Source organism: Myxocyprinus asiaticus, chromosome 6, assembly GCF_019703515.2.
Source record: "Myxocyprinus asiaticus isolate MX2 ecotype Aquarium Trade chromosome 6, UBuf_Myxa_2, whole genome shotgun sequence".
Taxonomy (NCBI): Eukaryota; Metazoa; Chordata; class Actinopteri; order Cypriniformes; family Catostomidae; genus Myxocyprinus; species Myxocyprinus asiaticus.
The window spans coordinates 25,399,911-25,416,498 of NC_059349.1; the positions used below are offsets into that span (position 1 = coordinate 25,399,911).

A 16,588-nucleotide genomic window follows, 5' to 3' on the forward strand; every position below is an offset into this window, starting at 1 on the left:
GTGCATTATTTTTAAACAATTTAACGGGCCGGAGTCCATTATTCTGCTTATACCATGGTTACCACACCTTAAGACATTGTTCAGGGTTTTATTTCAAGACATTTTCTGGTTTTCATCTCTAAAACGCTCTTGTGAGTGGAACTACTTTCTTCTGCCACGGATTCAGCATCTTGCTTGAATACAGTCTGAGTCAAAATAATCTTTTTGTGGTAATCAGCATTATGCCACAAATGCTGTTGATTGAGCTTAACATGTATTGAACCCGGAATATTCCTTTAAAGATTCATGAATACACTTTTTATATCTTTATAAAAGAGTTAATGAAAATCACATACAATTTCAAATAAATACACAATATTTAAACTTTGTAATGTATGTTAATTATCAATAAAAATACAGTCAAGTATAATACTGATATTTTGTGGTCACACACACAGGTTAGTGTTCAGTATTAGTTACTGCAAATACACAATACAGTATAGAATACCACATTACCACAAAAGGCACAATTATGATTCTAGATTTGGCACGGTTCAAGCTCAAAATAGATACTAAACTTTTATGTATAAGCAACCACAGATCCAGTAACATGCATTTCTAAAGCTTTTGTTAAGGCTAAAAAACATTCATCCCAGTATTGCACACCTGCAGGGGTTATTGTTCAGCACATGCTATCTCTGATGTTCCGTGAGAAGTACTTGAGCATTTACGGGCGCACACATTGTTACTTATCAGTGCCGTTATTTGGTAAAATCAGAGTTGACTTCATGGATGAGAGGCTGAGCCCTGTGTCTCCAAACCACCAGCCCCACCCGAACTCCTAACACAATACAGGTCATCACAAGGAGCACCACTATAGCAAATATAAGCATGACAACACTGTAAGCTTTGTGCCTACCCACATTTCACACAATGCTATCTTACTCTTTAATCTTTAAAGTAATATTCCAGGTTCAGTACAAGTTAAGCTTAATCGGCAGCATTTGTGGCATAACGTTGATTACCACAAAATATAATTTTGCCTTGTCTTTCGTTTGTTTAAAAAAATAGAAAAATAATAATAAAATAATCTGGGTTCCAGTGAGGCACTTACAATGGAAGTGAATGGAGCCAGTCCATCAACATTAAAATACACATTTTCAAAAGTATATCCACAAGACGAAAACATTATATGGGTTAGTGTGATTTTAGAGTGATAAAATCACTTAATAGCCTTAAAGAAATATCTAATATTACAACTTTGTTGTCATGACGACGGATCGCAAGCTAACCCTGCTAACACTGTAACGCCTGTAAATCCATAATTTTATCATGCTAAAATCATGTTAACACATATTATATAAATATAATATCTTGTGGCTACACTTTAGAAACAGTGAGTTTTTTTTATGTTTTTGGACTGGCCCCATTCACTTTTATTGTAAGTGCCTTACTATAACCTCAATTTATGCTTTTTTTAATAGTCAAAATAGTCAAAATAATTTTTTGTGGTTATCAACACTGTCACATATGATAAAGATTGAGATTAACATGGAACATTCCTTTAAGAGGGGTTTTACAGTTTTATGAGTTTATGATTTAATGATATACTATATTTACATGAGTAAAGGTTAACTAAAACAACGTGTTTTTCATTGGCTCACCTGAAATGATTGCATTTCAGCCAGGAGTTGATGCATCATAATGCTTTGTTAAGTTTCCAATTAGAGCATAGATAATGACAGGGTGGTAAGGACGTAGCAGACATGCTTCTCTGTTACAAAGTTTTCAACAGCAAACCTGTAGAAGAATACATAAAAACTGTGTTGTATATCTCTGATTAGACTGATTTTGTAGATTGAATGCCTTTATGATGTAATTTAATTATGATTACCATATAAGTACTTCCAACAGAAGAATGCATAAAGAAGCTGTAGCCACATTTGTTGCAGAAACTGATGCCAAATTCAACACAACCATCAAGTTGGGCAGTGTGGCAACTGTTGTTCAGGTTGCATAAGTGGCAATACCATTTTGAACCTGAAATACAAATTTGACATGGTCAGTTCAAACAGCAAGTGAAGCTGTAATGCTCTTCATCTACCTGCTATAGTCCTATGAATCTGAAAATCACAGGTGTAAGACTCAATGGATTTTGTTTTTTATTTGACACCATACATTTAAGTAACTTATTTATGAGACATGCCCAATTTAAAGAAAACTTTCAAAGAATGATGAGTGCTCTGCTTCTACTGGTCAAGGTGGATCCAGCAGAGTATGATGTTCAATGCATACCAACAAATGCAGAGAAGGTCTTTTGGGTGGTTCTGTTAGATCCATGATCCCGAAGACCAATACAAGAGAAGAGGATCAGCAGGTAGTTATTAAAAGTAATCAGGGCAAGAAAACAAACACGTTTCCCCAGTCATGACTCCCTAGACCGACATTATGAGAAACAACTGACAAAGTATTTTAATAATTTGTGGTATTGCATAAATCTCTTCTGATTTTGCCAAAAAATATGTTGGCTGTCCCACAAGACAAGCCAAGTGCTGTTTAGAATCATGCTGATCCACGAGAGAAAGAATTCAGGGGGCAGGATTCCTGGGCTTGAGTACAACCTGACAGTAAATATTTAATTACTCATTTAACTATTTTTATAAGCTTCATGAGCATAACTCAGGGCAAACATTATTGGGTTATTCCTACAATTCAAGTCCCCAGTACAAGTTGTGGTTTTTATATTGTTTAATTTCACCCAATTACAATTTTAATAGGCTTGGTAAAAAGAATTAAGACAATTTATAATTTTACACACTGCTATGGGCCTAAAAGTTACATTTGAAATAACTTTTGCAGTGTGTCATTTTCTCATGTCCCCAGATGTGCATGTCAAACATCTTTGACAAAAATAAGTGCAAAATCATTGGATTTCTATTTGTTTCCACATACAATTAAGAGTTTAGTGTTACATACTCTCACTAACATGCATTCAGTAGTGGTAAATGTGTCATTTTAACATTGATAGTGGAGGTTTTTTGTTTGTCCCTTGATGCATTTATTGAGTTATTTGAAGTTCATAACTTTTGTTTTATTTGTGTTTTCCTTTATTTTGTGGTGTTAGTCATATGTGGTCAACATGTCCACCCTGTTATAGGAAGATATATGGGAAATTAATGTAGTTTTAAACTTTCAATATATTTCTGTTTACAGAAATAAAATCATCAATATAAGTTTACAGATATGTTTGCTAGATATCATTAACAGACTAATTTATCCACTGAATGTCCACCCCGTTATTGTCCACCCTGACCCTGCCCATTTAACTGGATAGACATCTGAAATTTTTTTGATCATTTAGCTTTACCAGTATGACTAATAAAATCTTTAACATGTCCCTTTGATGATGAAACATAAAGATACTTTTAAAAGTGCCACCGATTTGTAGGAATGACCCTATTAAAGGGATAGTTCACCCAAAAATGAAGATTGTCTCATCAGTTACTCACCCTCCATGCCATCCCAGATGTGTATGACTTTCTTCTGCAGAACACAAGCAAAGATTTTTAGAAGAATATTTCAGCTCTGTAGGTCCATACAATGCAAATGAATGGTGATCAGAACTTTGAAGCTCCAAAAATCAGATAAAGACCACAGAAAAGTAATCCATACAACTCCATATATGTACTGTAAGCCTGGAACGATATTTAAGTCTTTTATACTATAAATCTCCATGTTCACGTTAACCTTCAAATTTTTTTTCACATTTTGAAAGTGAAAGTGGAGATTTATAGTAAAAAAACAAACACATTTTTTTTAATATATATTGATCTGTTTCTCACCAACACCTATCATATCACTTTTGAAGATATTGATTTAACCACTGGAGTCATATGGATTACTTTGCTGCCTTTATGTGCTTTTTGGAGCTTCAAAAGTCTGGTCACCATTCACTTGCAATGTATGGACCTACAGAGCTGACATATCCTTCTAAAAATCTTTTTGTTTGAGTTCTGCAGAAGACAGAAAGTAATAAACATCTGGGAAGGCATTAGTACAGGGTTCGTACAGATGCTTCAAAGTTAAATTCGAGGATTTTCAAGGACTTTTCAAGCACATTTTTTGTTGTTTCAAGGACTATGCTTGAGATGACATTAAAACATTCTTTATTTGTTCATTTTGAATACAAATATTTTATACATTTAGTTAATGTATTTTTATAAAACACCACTTATTACAAGTACAACATATCTTAATTTGCATCTTTAACTACACATTCTCACAGTAACAATTGTTGGTTCATTCATGATGAAATTGATGTGCAATTCTAGTGTGCTCCCTTAAAACGCACTTCGCTTTCCCACAAAAGTGAATAACCGGGTCTGTAAACAGTAGTCCATATGACTCATGTGCTGTGTTTCATGTTTTCTAAAGTCACACAGCAGATTTATGTGAGGAACTGAACGAAATTGCAAATGGGTCATTCTCAAAAAATTTTGACTTTCCAACTTACAAAATATTGAAATTTTCCGTTCAGTTTAGTTTTTGCCCATAAACGCTGAGGATAAACCTTTTGTAACATGTTGACATTAATTTGAATTTATAAAGGACAACTTGGCTGTTGTTCTGTCTTTTATTATTTAATTCTGTTTCATGAACGAAGCAAGTTAACAAAGTTAACACTAATGAGGGTTAAATGGGTTACAACACCACATTTTGAGGGTTAAATGGGTTACAACACCAATTTTTTGTGTGTGAAAATTTACAGTTAAAATGTGAGTTAATAACTTTTTAACATGCTGGGAAAAATCACTATATGCATGTGGTGATGGGGGCGTGGTCGTGCATCTGTTTGCGGGAGAGAGGGAGTGATGTGGCTCCTCAAGCTGGTTGACATGATTTCTAACAGCTGTTTCTCATTATAGTGATAGCAGAGAGAGCCCTTAAAAACAGCTGAACATGTCAGAGAAGAGAGAGAGAGAATGAGTGTGCAGTGTTGCCAGCTGTTTACGTTGAGTGTTGATCTACTGAGTATTTGTAAAAAAGTTTATGGTTATTTTGAAAGTGTGGATTATTGAACTGAGTGAAAACATTGAAAAAAGTGCATACGCTGCACACGAAGGCAAAGAAAATAAAAGCCTTACCTGAAGCGTGTCACTGCTCCCTGTCTCCTTTCTCCACACAAACCCAGACGTGGTGTCACACTGGTGCCGTAACCCAGGAGGGAGGAGCAATTCGCTGTTGCGGAGTCCTCGCCATCCGCCAGGGGAGCAGCCGCGGCCGTCTGCCTGGAGACGGAGGGGTCGCTGCAGGCTGCCGAGAGCCGGAGGAACCACTGCCATCCGCCGAAGAAGGGGAGGAGCGGTTCCGTCCGCCAGGGGCCAGAGGACTCGCTGCCATCCACCGGGGGAGGAGCGAGCTGGCGTCCGCCAGAGCTGTTGAGGACTGGGTGACAGTGCATCCGGGAGCCGGCGAGCAAGTTCTTCTCTCTCTCTCTCTCTTTGTGTCTCCGCTTGCCCTTTCCCTCTCCCCATGCCTCCCCTCGTCTCTCCCCCAGGTTCACAGGAGGCGGGGTGGATCACTGGCAGACAGAATGGCCGGAAGGGCAGCACCTCCCCTCCAGAGATGGGGGGATTAGCTGATCAGCAGAATCAGCGGGATAAAGGGGAGCCGGAGACGCCAGTTCGAGAGAGACGCACGCGGCCGCGTTGCATGTGTGTCCTTGTGTTTGTTTATTTATGTTGAGTTTCTGATTAAACTTTAAGTTTACTGTTCAGCCGGTTCCCGCCTCCTCCTTGCTCGTCCTTATACTGTTACACTGCATATTTAAGCAGCCTCTGAACTTTGGCCTTAAAAATTATTTTCCACAACTTTTTGTATTTAAAAAAAAAAAAAAAAAAAAAATGTTTTAACATTGATAACACCAATGCCATGAAATCAAGACACAAACATTTATAATAATTTGTTTAGCTTTTTTGCACACTTGTTCGGTCTTGCACTAATGCTTGTATTAAAAATAAGTACAAAATAAACACAAAAATAACTTTAAATGTCATAGAAGCAGTGTACCAGATGAAGGGGACAAGGATTTGTCCCAGGCAACTGACAATTTCAAATATATTTTACAAGAAATATCAAAAACAAGAGTCAAGGCATTTCATATCATTAAAGGTTTGGTTATAGAATGATACCTATAAATTTATTTTATTTTATTATTATTATTTATTTATTTATTTGCTATTTAAAAGCTTTTTCATGACTAAAAAAAGTCAAGGGACCTGTTTTCAACATATTTTCATATTGACTCAAATGTTGTCAGAAATAACCTATTTTGTGGGACACAAAGTCTTCTTTAAACAAGGGGGCGCTAGATGGCTCACAAAACTGAATCCTCCATTGATCTGCATTCAAATCTCAGAACGTTTTACATCTCATCACTTATTTTGAGTAACAAACAAAGTTTGAATATGGAAGAGACCAAGACAGGAGCTTTACTCAAACCCAAATAAAGAAATGCAAGCACACGCACATACACACACACACACACACACACACACATAGACAACTGTGCCTATGGTTGCATGAGTAGTTAATAAAACAATGGAAAATAGAATACAAAATATAGGCTATATAACTGAATGTATCTGTAGATGTTAGCCAGCTACAAGCCCTGTTCCAGATCAAAGAGTGTGCTTCTGAAAAATAGTGGGGGTGCTCTGTATAAAGTGGAGATGTATCGTAATTACATATTTTTTAATAGATTAAATCCTATTTAAATGCTACTAAAACAACGTAAAGAACAGTTTTTCATGTACAAAACATTTATTGCTTCGGAGTTTTCCTGCAGATTAGGACATCCATTGATGCAGCATTTTGTGTGTTCACAAACTACAGGGATTTTTGTGATTGCTGGGATTCAAGGAAATCTGCAGTATTTACAGTAGCCTATTAGTCTTACATATTCAATTGAGCAGAGGTTTGCAATTATTTTGGTACAGGGGCCACATCAGCCGTTAAGTAGAACATGGAAGAGAGAAGATAAAAGGTTCTGCATAGTTCTATCTTTTAATCCCAGAAGTAGAAGTGCACTCATGCGCTCAATGAATGACACAATTTTCTGAAGTGTATACAGACTGATGGGACCATTCTGCGACTGCTTGAAGTTTTGCTGCTACTTTTCTATCATGTGTTAGTAAAACTGAATAAAGGCTGAATAAAATTATTAATTGTTTATTTTACCATACTTCAGTTCAATGGTAATTTAGTATTCAGTTTAACACTCTACATCAGGAGTCTGGTTTAGTAGGGGAGTGCGGGGCACAAACTAACCCGGGGTTAGTTGTCACACACGTGGTTTAAACATTTCCACACACGCTGGTAAGATGAAACTTCATTTGTTTACTTGTTGCCATATCAACACTGTGTAGATAAAAAAAAAAAAAAAACCCGTACATTTTCATCTCTGTTTTTACTGTTTATTTAAAATTAGGTAAACTTGGTAGCAATTTAATCTCCAATCTTTTAGCTTGCATCTTATATAGTCTTTTAATTCTCAGATAGCCATGCATCAGAAGTGACCAGCCAGGTTTAAATCCCAGTTGCCCCACACTGCCTTACAATGTGCCCCAATTACAAAAAAACTATATGCAATTTCATGCAGTCATATATGTAATACATAATTCCCCTTAATGCGTGTTTTGTCATCAAACCATGCATTATTTCGGTCAATGCTGTGGCTTTGTTGTGTATTTATTGTCAAATGTCAAAATTATTGCTATATTATATTCAGTGTTGGGGAGTAACGGAATACATGTAACAGGATTACGTATTTAAAATACAAACTATAAGTAACTGTGTTCCACTACAGTTACAATTTAAATCATTGATAATTAGAATACAGTTACATTCAAAAAGTATTTTGATTACTGAAGAGATTACTTTGCATTTTATTGTCATTTGTTTCATTTAATATTTAGTCCTTTCAGATGGAAAACATTTATACATATAAATGATGCGATCCAAAGTGCATTTGAACAGCGGTGAAACACTTTCTTATGATGTGTTACATTCATACGAGCAGACAGAGAAGTAAGTTTGAAGTAAGTTTGGAGCAGAAGAAATAGAAATAAACCTTGTGTAAATTGTCAGTTTTAAGCTAAGCTAAAATGCTATTTCTAGCCATTTTACATGCACACCTTACCAGGTACAATCTTATTTTCTTATCAAGAAAATTCACATTGGATCATAATTTCTTTTTTCTAGTAAGACCTTTGATAATAGGGCAAAAATCATATTCTTGATATTAATTTCTGTATTGTTTTCCTGTAAAAAATACCTAAAAATCATCAAAACAAGATCAATTTGATTTATCTTGTTTTAGAATCAACACTGCATAAGATATTTAGGTGTTTCGAGTTTAGAGTTTTTATAGTCAAAACAAGTGAAAAAATCTACCAGTGCTGAAGAAGTAATCCAAAGTATTTAGAATACGTTACTGACCTTGAGTAATCTAATGGAATACGTTACAAATTACATTTTACAGCATGTATTCTGTAATCTGTAGTGGAATACATTTCAAAAGTAACCCTCCAAACCCTGATTATATATGACAAAGTTAATAAATGGCTTTTATTGACATGAAAATGTAGTTTATCTTCTAGGCTTTTTAAATAGATCAGATACAGTTGTTCGAGGGGGATTTTAAGCTGTTATATGGTCTTGTTACAATGTGCCCCTCACCTGTTACAACGTGCCCCGCCTATTTTTCTTATTTTTTTCGAGGTATATTGCGAAAAACACAAACTTAAGAAAACCATAAAGTGTTAGTTTGTGCCCTGCTCTCCCCTAAAATAAAATATTCGGAAATGATTGCTTCTAAAAGCTTATTTTAATGTTTGCCGCAAAGTGGATAAAGTTGTTTTATTCTGAAAACATTACCAAATATCATTACCATTCGCATACAGTTGTAAGGGACTTGGTGAACTCGCTTGGTTTTGCTCACGTGTCCCCTCCATGTGCAAATGATGGGAATATCTATTGGGATTTTATTAAAGTTCATCACTGAAAATGTTTGCTCGCAGACTTGGCACTAAACAGCACACGCAGCATCACGAATGGACACGGAGTGGCTGCATCACACTTTTCTTTTAGCATAATATTACACTCCTGAGCGCTACGTTTTTATTTATTTATTTATTTATTTTTTCGAAGAGGAGAGAGAGAGAGCATTCACACTCTCATACATGGTTGCCAGATTGCATAAATTGACATAAGGCGAAATATTTCCTATTTGTGCAAGTATAAATCTCTGATTGGGGTGTTGCATCTATTATCTGGCAACCCTGAGCATATTAAAAGCTTGTGGATGCGCGATAGGTCCCAAAGCCAGATAAATGAAAGATTAAATAAAAAACATTCATGATAAATCGACCCACGGACAGTAGTTTGCTCTGGTCTGCAATTGAGGGTGCTCTATGGTTCGTTTGAGGGTGCTTAGCATGAATGCTTTAGACTACAGTCCTAATCATGGTCTCTTTTAAAAGAAGACACAGGAGTTTTTTGGTGAAGTGAAAGCAAGCAGCAATATAACTGAAATTAAAACAACATTATAGAAGCTTAAGTTTATTTTTTATTTTGCTTTAAATTAAAAGTTTATTATGCTCCTCTTCTTTGCCGCTTCTGATAATTTGGTTATTTTTTCACTCATTTTGTCTACATATGATATAATAATATAGCCGCAAGTGACTATTGTCGGGGGCCAAGCACATATGGCAAGATGACCAAAACAAACAAATTTGACAGAAAAGATCCTGTGGAAGCTGTGGACAGCTATTTGGTGTGACATTTTACCTGCTTTGAGCACAGTTGCAAAAATCGGATTGTCTTAATTTATAGCGCCCCCTAGCATAAAAAATGATCGAAACGCGTTATGTTACCTCAAGAGTGTTTCTCTTGTCCATGTGTAAAAATTTTGTGAAGTTTGAAAATTGCACTCACAAGATACAGGCTAATTAGTCATTTTAGGCTGGCCAAAACATATTTGCTCATATCTTTGGAACAATTCGACGCATCAAAACTCTTTTGATAAATTTTGGTCAGGAGGGTAGATGATAGATACCAAGTTTCATGAGAATCGGACAAACGGCCTAGGACAAGTACGAAAAAGTATGTTTTTCGAATAAATTGAAATTGTAAAAAAAGTTTCTGGTGGATTCAGAGAAGCTACAAATTTGTATTGTAGCCTATATTGTTCCGGAGTTATGAGCAAAAACACAAATTAGCTAACTATACCGCCACTGTGATTGTCACAAAATCACAAAATTTGATATGCGGCTTTGAGTTGACACCTTACTTGTGTATAGTAATTTCCATAACCCTCGGCCATTCCTAACACGAGTTATAAGATGCTGAAATTTGATTGGCCATTGGCAGTCATTTTTGTTAATTTGTCGAATAGATTTTTTAAGAATATGTCAGCATTTGAACCAAAGAATATTCATATTTAATTTGAACTTTTTTGCTCAAACGGCTGTAAGGTTATGCCAGTTTTATTGTTGTAGTGCCCCCCTAGGGGTGAAATTGTATGAAACTTTGCTGACGTCTTCTAAACGTCCTGTTGACTATGTGCACCGAGTTTGGTTACTTTTGGAGTTTGCGTTGAGTAGATATTGATCAGTTACTCAAATTGCATTTAACCAAAGGAATTGCATCGTTAACATCTTCGGAACGAATTCACGTATCGAAATTCTTTTGATAACTTTTGTCAGGAGGGTCTGTAGATGATGTATACCAAATTGCTTGCGGACTAACAGTCTAGGAGGAGTTTGAAAAAGTAGTTTTTTCAAGAAATTTAAAATGGCGGAAAAATTTATAGAATACTGTATATAAAATTATATAGGAAATGAAATCGGCTATATACATTTTGTAGGGCTTGACTCAAAGAATCAAAGGAAAAATTTCAATTCTAGCCCTTATGGTTGCAGAGATATGAGCCAAAACTTAAAAGTGTTTATTATAGCGCCTCCTAGGGTCAGATTGGTGTGCGTTTGTGCGCCTGAGTAGTGAGAGGGATTTGGGATCATCCTGCCTAGTTTGGTGTCTCCACGACTTACGGCCTCTGACACCCAGACACTTTTAGGGCAGAAAACAAAATACGAAGAAAAAGAAGAAAATCAGTACAATTACAATTGGGTTCCAGCAGCTTCGCTGCTTGGCCCCCTAATAATCGCGTAGCACTAGTGCTCAATATATGGGTAGAGGGGCACACAGTCATCACGATAGGGCGCATTTCCGACAACAACAAAAAATGCGGTGCCTCTCTGGCATTTTGCGCCCTAGGTAACCACCTATGTCGCCTATGCCAATGCCGGCCCTGCTCTGGATAGTAATTTGTAATTAAAATTCATACTTGTTAAATCCACCACAGCAGTATCTATAATATATATATATATATATATATATATATATAAATATTTTAAATCCTCCAGTAACAATTGATTCAGATTGGGCCATTCTGAACAGCGTGGCCAAAAGTAACAGGTGCCATGTGACTGCGCCATCTATGTGCGGCTTCAGCTGTGGTTTGGGGCCGGTTGCACTAGCTATACGTAAGATTCAACTTAGCCTAGTAGTGGCATATATGGGCACTAAGTTGGAATTTACGCACTACTAAATATGTGAGCGTTGCACCATTAAACTTAGGTAGGACGTAACCCTACATATAAACTAAATATTTAAAGAAACCTCCGACCAAGATTAACGGATGGAATAAAAAAAGCAGACTGATATTTTATTACATCAATGAGCTCATGTTTTGCATAATAGGCTTTTTTACTTTTTTTTTTACTTTTAAGCGGCTCTTCAGCATGTAAACGTTCTAACGGTGCAGTTTTCAGGGTGTGTCACCCAGTGTCAAGTTTCAACACATTCAAAATATACAGTATATGATATTAAAATGAATAAAATATCATATATATGCTGTTTTCTATAAATTCGAATAGATTTTAAAAGGAAACTCCCTGTTTCCACAGAACAATTTCACTTCAGAATGATAGTACACCTCCTCAGAGTGTCACTCACACAATGTCAGGGCATGCTGATGTTGAATTTCAAAATTAAAGCCCTTTAAAATGTCATATGCAGTGTTTTCTATAAATTCAGATAGATATGAAAAGAAAACTCCCTGTTTCCACAGATTAATTTCACTTCATAATGATTTTACACCACCTCAGAGCATCACTCAAACAATATCACTGATGTTGAATTTCAAAATGAAAGTCCTCTAAAATGTCATATATATGCTGTGTTCCCTCTAAATTCTGATGGATATTAAAAGGAAATTCCCTGTTTCCACAGATCAATTTAACTTAAAAATGATATAGAGTCTGAGCAGCTAGTAGTCTGGTGCAGTCACAACAACTTGGAGCTGAACACGCTCAAGACAGTGGAGATGACAGAGGACGCACCAGGAAGAACTACCTCTCATGACCTGAAGTGGGAAACTTACATCGACTCCGTTGTGAAGAAGGCCCAGAAGAGACTGTTCCTATGCTCCTTGCCCTTATGTCTTGCTATTACAGATAGTTTTGGGGACACAAATCTCTGATCTGTGGTGGACACTATTCTTAAATATCTTAGTTATGCAATACAAATATAGCTGAGATATGGAACACTTGTAAATACATTTACAACTTCTGTATCACTGATCAATAAAACTGTGTGTGGTAATTGCCCATGTTGCCTCAAGGCCCGTGTGCCTGTCGCAGGTTGGTGTAACTGCTGTTTAAATGTTTCTTGCTTATCAACCATCAATCCTACTTCCCATCATAGAAAGCTGTCTTCTCTCTTTGACTGATCCCAGTGGGTGGGAGCGATGCAGTCTGCATTTTTTCTTTTTTGTTTTGTTTTTGTAATTTGTCTGAGAGAGAGAAAGACAGATTGTGTTTTAAATTCTCTTATAACTAGCCACAGTCAGCCAAATGGCCCTATACAAAATTTCCACACATTAATAATCATATTAGCTTACACTAAGAAATTAAATAGTTTTATCTATCAAATATCTGGTCCAATCAACCATCAACTTGTTTTGTGTCTTTATCTTCTATTACCTGGAGTGGTGGTGGCGTAGTGGGCTAAAGCACATAACTGGTAATCAGGTTGCTGGTTCAATCCCCACAGCCACCACCATTGTGTCCTTGAGCAAGGCACATTGCTCCAGGGGGATTGTCCCTGTAATAAGTGCACTGTAAGTCGCTTTGGATAAAAGCGTCTGCCAAATGCATAAATGTAAATGTATCTACAATCAGTGGTGGAATGTAACTAAGAACATTTACTCAATTAATATGCTTAAGTACAAATTCAAGGTACTTGTACTTTTCTTAAGTATTTCCATTTTATGCAACTTTATACTTTTACTCCACTACATCTCAGAGCCAAATATTGTACTTTTTGCTCAATTTCATTTGTCTGAGAGCTATAGTTACTAGTTACTTTTCAGATTACAACTTTTCATACCCTTTCTGTCCAGTGAAAACCATGTATCTCCAAATGTGTTGATTTTGAATTTGAAGTTTTCTGAGAAACTGAAGGATTACGTGTTCCTTTATGGGTTTAGGAAATTCTCCTCCTTCTTAAGCTAAATAAACTATTTAGAGATACATGGTTCTCACAGGACAGGGATGCTACAAACATGATGATGTTATAGAATATGATGCATTGGTATAGATTAAACTATCCAACAGTATATAAAGTTGCTCAACCTTAAAAATCTACAGCAGTGAAATGCAACATATGCAGTAAAGCACCAGCAATTTTAATCCCAAAATAATCAAAAGACAAGCTGCTTTGAGGTGTTCAGAGGTGGACAAACAGGCTTGTATTAAACTGTGATAAAGGCCGAATATCATTTTAGTTTTATTGCCTTTAAACTCTGAGATAGTAGCATTTGTAGTAGCTTATGCTGGTGTTGTGAAAGCAGAATTTGGAGATGAAAAAGCAGTAGAAACTGAAAACTGTGATGCTGAGTATTTAGATACACCAGCATGTTAATATTCATTAAAATTTATATGAAGACAGGTAATCTCAAAATACTGAGAGGTCTAAATTTGTGAGAGTACCCTGATATTTCCACCTTGTCATTTTATATATCCAGTGTGACACATTTGAGAGGTGGTTTCATGAACGCCGAGGACCTGGAACAGGTCAGGGCAGACAGCTGGAACTGCAGCTTGTGCCCTTAAATCCCTCTGTGCTGAAGCATGGTTATATATATATATATATATATATATATATATATATATATATATATATATATATATTTATGTGCCTTCATGTATATACATATGTATTTGTTTTTATTACCTACTTTTATTTTTTTTACTATTTTACTACCATATTGTCATTGATATTTTTTAGGATGCTCAGTTTTAATAGTTATTTTTTTAATGATTTTATTTATCTTGTTTTTATTGTCTTGCAAAACTCTTTGTAACATCTCTTTGGAAAGAGGTATGTATATAGAAATTGGTAATTATTTATTATAAATATAATTTCATAAAAATGCATTCAGTGCCTAGTTCAGTGTGATTCAATAGTGTCTGCTGAAAACACAAAAATCTAAATTTCAAGAATGCAAGATAGCAGTACAAAAATAATCACTCTTTCTTGCCAGTTGGACTTTGCAGGTTTCCTCATTGTTCCTTTTGGGCAAACAGTTGGCAATACAGCTCACTCTATAGTGATTTCTATCACTCCGACATGTGACACATGTAACACATCACATTGACATACTCCACCTCCTATCTGTGTCCCTGTAATGATAAAGAATATTGTTAGAGTATAACAAACAACATGGGGCAAGGCATGAAAATAATCGAACTGTAAATGACAATGCCATTACAGATTTTATAGGGCTTTCATTTGAAATTCAACATCAGCATGCCCTGACATTGTGTGTGACACTCTGAGGAGGTGTACTATCATTCTGAAGTGATATTTTTATGTGGAAACAGGGAGTTTCCTTTGAATATCTATCTGAATTTATAGAAAACGCAGCATGTATCTATGACATTTTAGAGGACTTTAATTTTGAAATTCAACACCAGAATGCCCTGATATTGTGTGTGTGACACTCTGAGGTGGTGTACTATCATTCTGAAGTGAAACTGGTCTGTGGAAACAGGGAGTTTCTCAATAACAGTCTGGCATTTTGGTGCTTAAAAGTCAGATGTATTCTTTATTAATAAGTTTGCAGGTGTTATTTATTTTTTTTATTTATTTTTTTTTTGTTATTTATTTTTTAAATGTAATCATTTTGTTTTATGTAGTTATTTATGTATATTTTTATTTATTCATTTATTTATTTTTTTCATTCATCATTATTGACAGACTGAATGAATTTGAAATCACGTTCACCGGAAGACCGCTTTTATTTTGAAATCAGTTCTTACACGCTCTTACCGTAATGCCTAGTATATACGCGTACTACAAAACAACGTTGGGCTAGCTTGACAGTGTTTTTCTAAGTGGAGTCTGGCTTGACCGCAGTTAAGAACAGGTGGTGCAACCAAATTAAGCACTTACAAACTAACTACTAGTTACTAAGCCCTTCGTGTGAACTTTACGTCCCAATTTACGTGAGACTTTACGCACAGCTGGTGCAACCCTACCCTGGACCTCTGCCATATGGTTAAAAAGAACCGGCTCATAAGAGTGATTTGTTCGTCAATTTGACTCTATTGGTCGCGTTTCTTGCTACACACGCAACTGAATAGCGCGTCTCGAAACACTGTCACAGTGTGTTATTACGGTGTTTCGTCTGCACCAGCAGAAGAATGTACAGTATGTTTTTGAACCGTTAACGGAACCGACAGTCATGAAAATCATCCGGTGGTAAGCGGTTCTGAATAAGAAGCATACAGCACACAGAGAGAAGTATGCAAAAAAAAAAAAAAAAAAAAAAAAAAATTAAATTAAATTAAAAAAATTCAAAGAAATCCTTTATTCTGCATGATTCATGACACGAGCCGTGTGTGAGAGCAAGAAGCGGGAAGAGGGGGGTCTGTTGTTTGGCTGTAGGCGTGTCGTCGTGTTTTTCCGAAAATAAATAAATACATTTAATTTATTAAATGATTTAAACAACGTATTTAACGATTTTCTATAATACAAGCACTTTTAAGAACCTATTGGTACCCTAAACATGGCTATTTTCAAGGGTTTTCCAGGTCTTAAATTTGAAAAAGCCAAATTCAAGTACTTCAATCACCTTGTACAAACCCTGTTAGTAGATAATGAGATAATTTTCATTTTTGAGCAAGGATGTAATCACATATTCAGGATTAAGGGGGTACCAAATGTAATAATTTACTAAACAACCATGGTAAAAACCCGTATCAGTAGACCACTATTATGAATATTGAGGGGGACATGTCCTCCACTGAATAGACAGTGTTGACATGAGTGTGTGTAGTTTCTAGTATACCCTCTGCAGAGCCAAGTCAGGGTATATATGTTCATCAGAAAGAGCCAGGGATAGATAAGGGCCCATACAGAGAATGTCCATCTAGCAGGAGTGGTCATATCTCCCTGACACATTTCCTGTACTGTGCTGAAA

At 35.9% G+C, this 16,588-nt stretch overlaps 1 pseudogene; it reads right to left on the reverse strand.

Annotated features, from left to right (window-relative positions):
* Positions 1 to 740: 740 nt before the first annotated feature.
* Positions 741 to 16,588, reverse strand: LOC127442710 (uncharacterized; annotated as a pseudogene).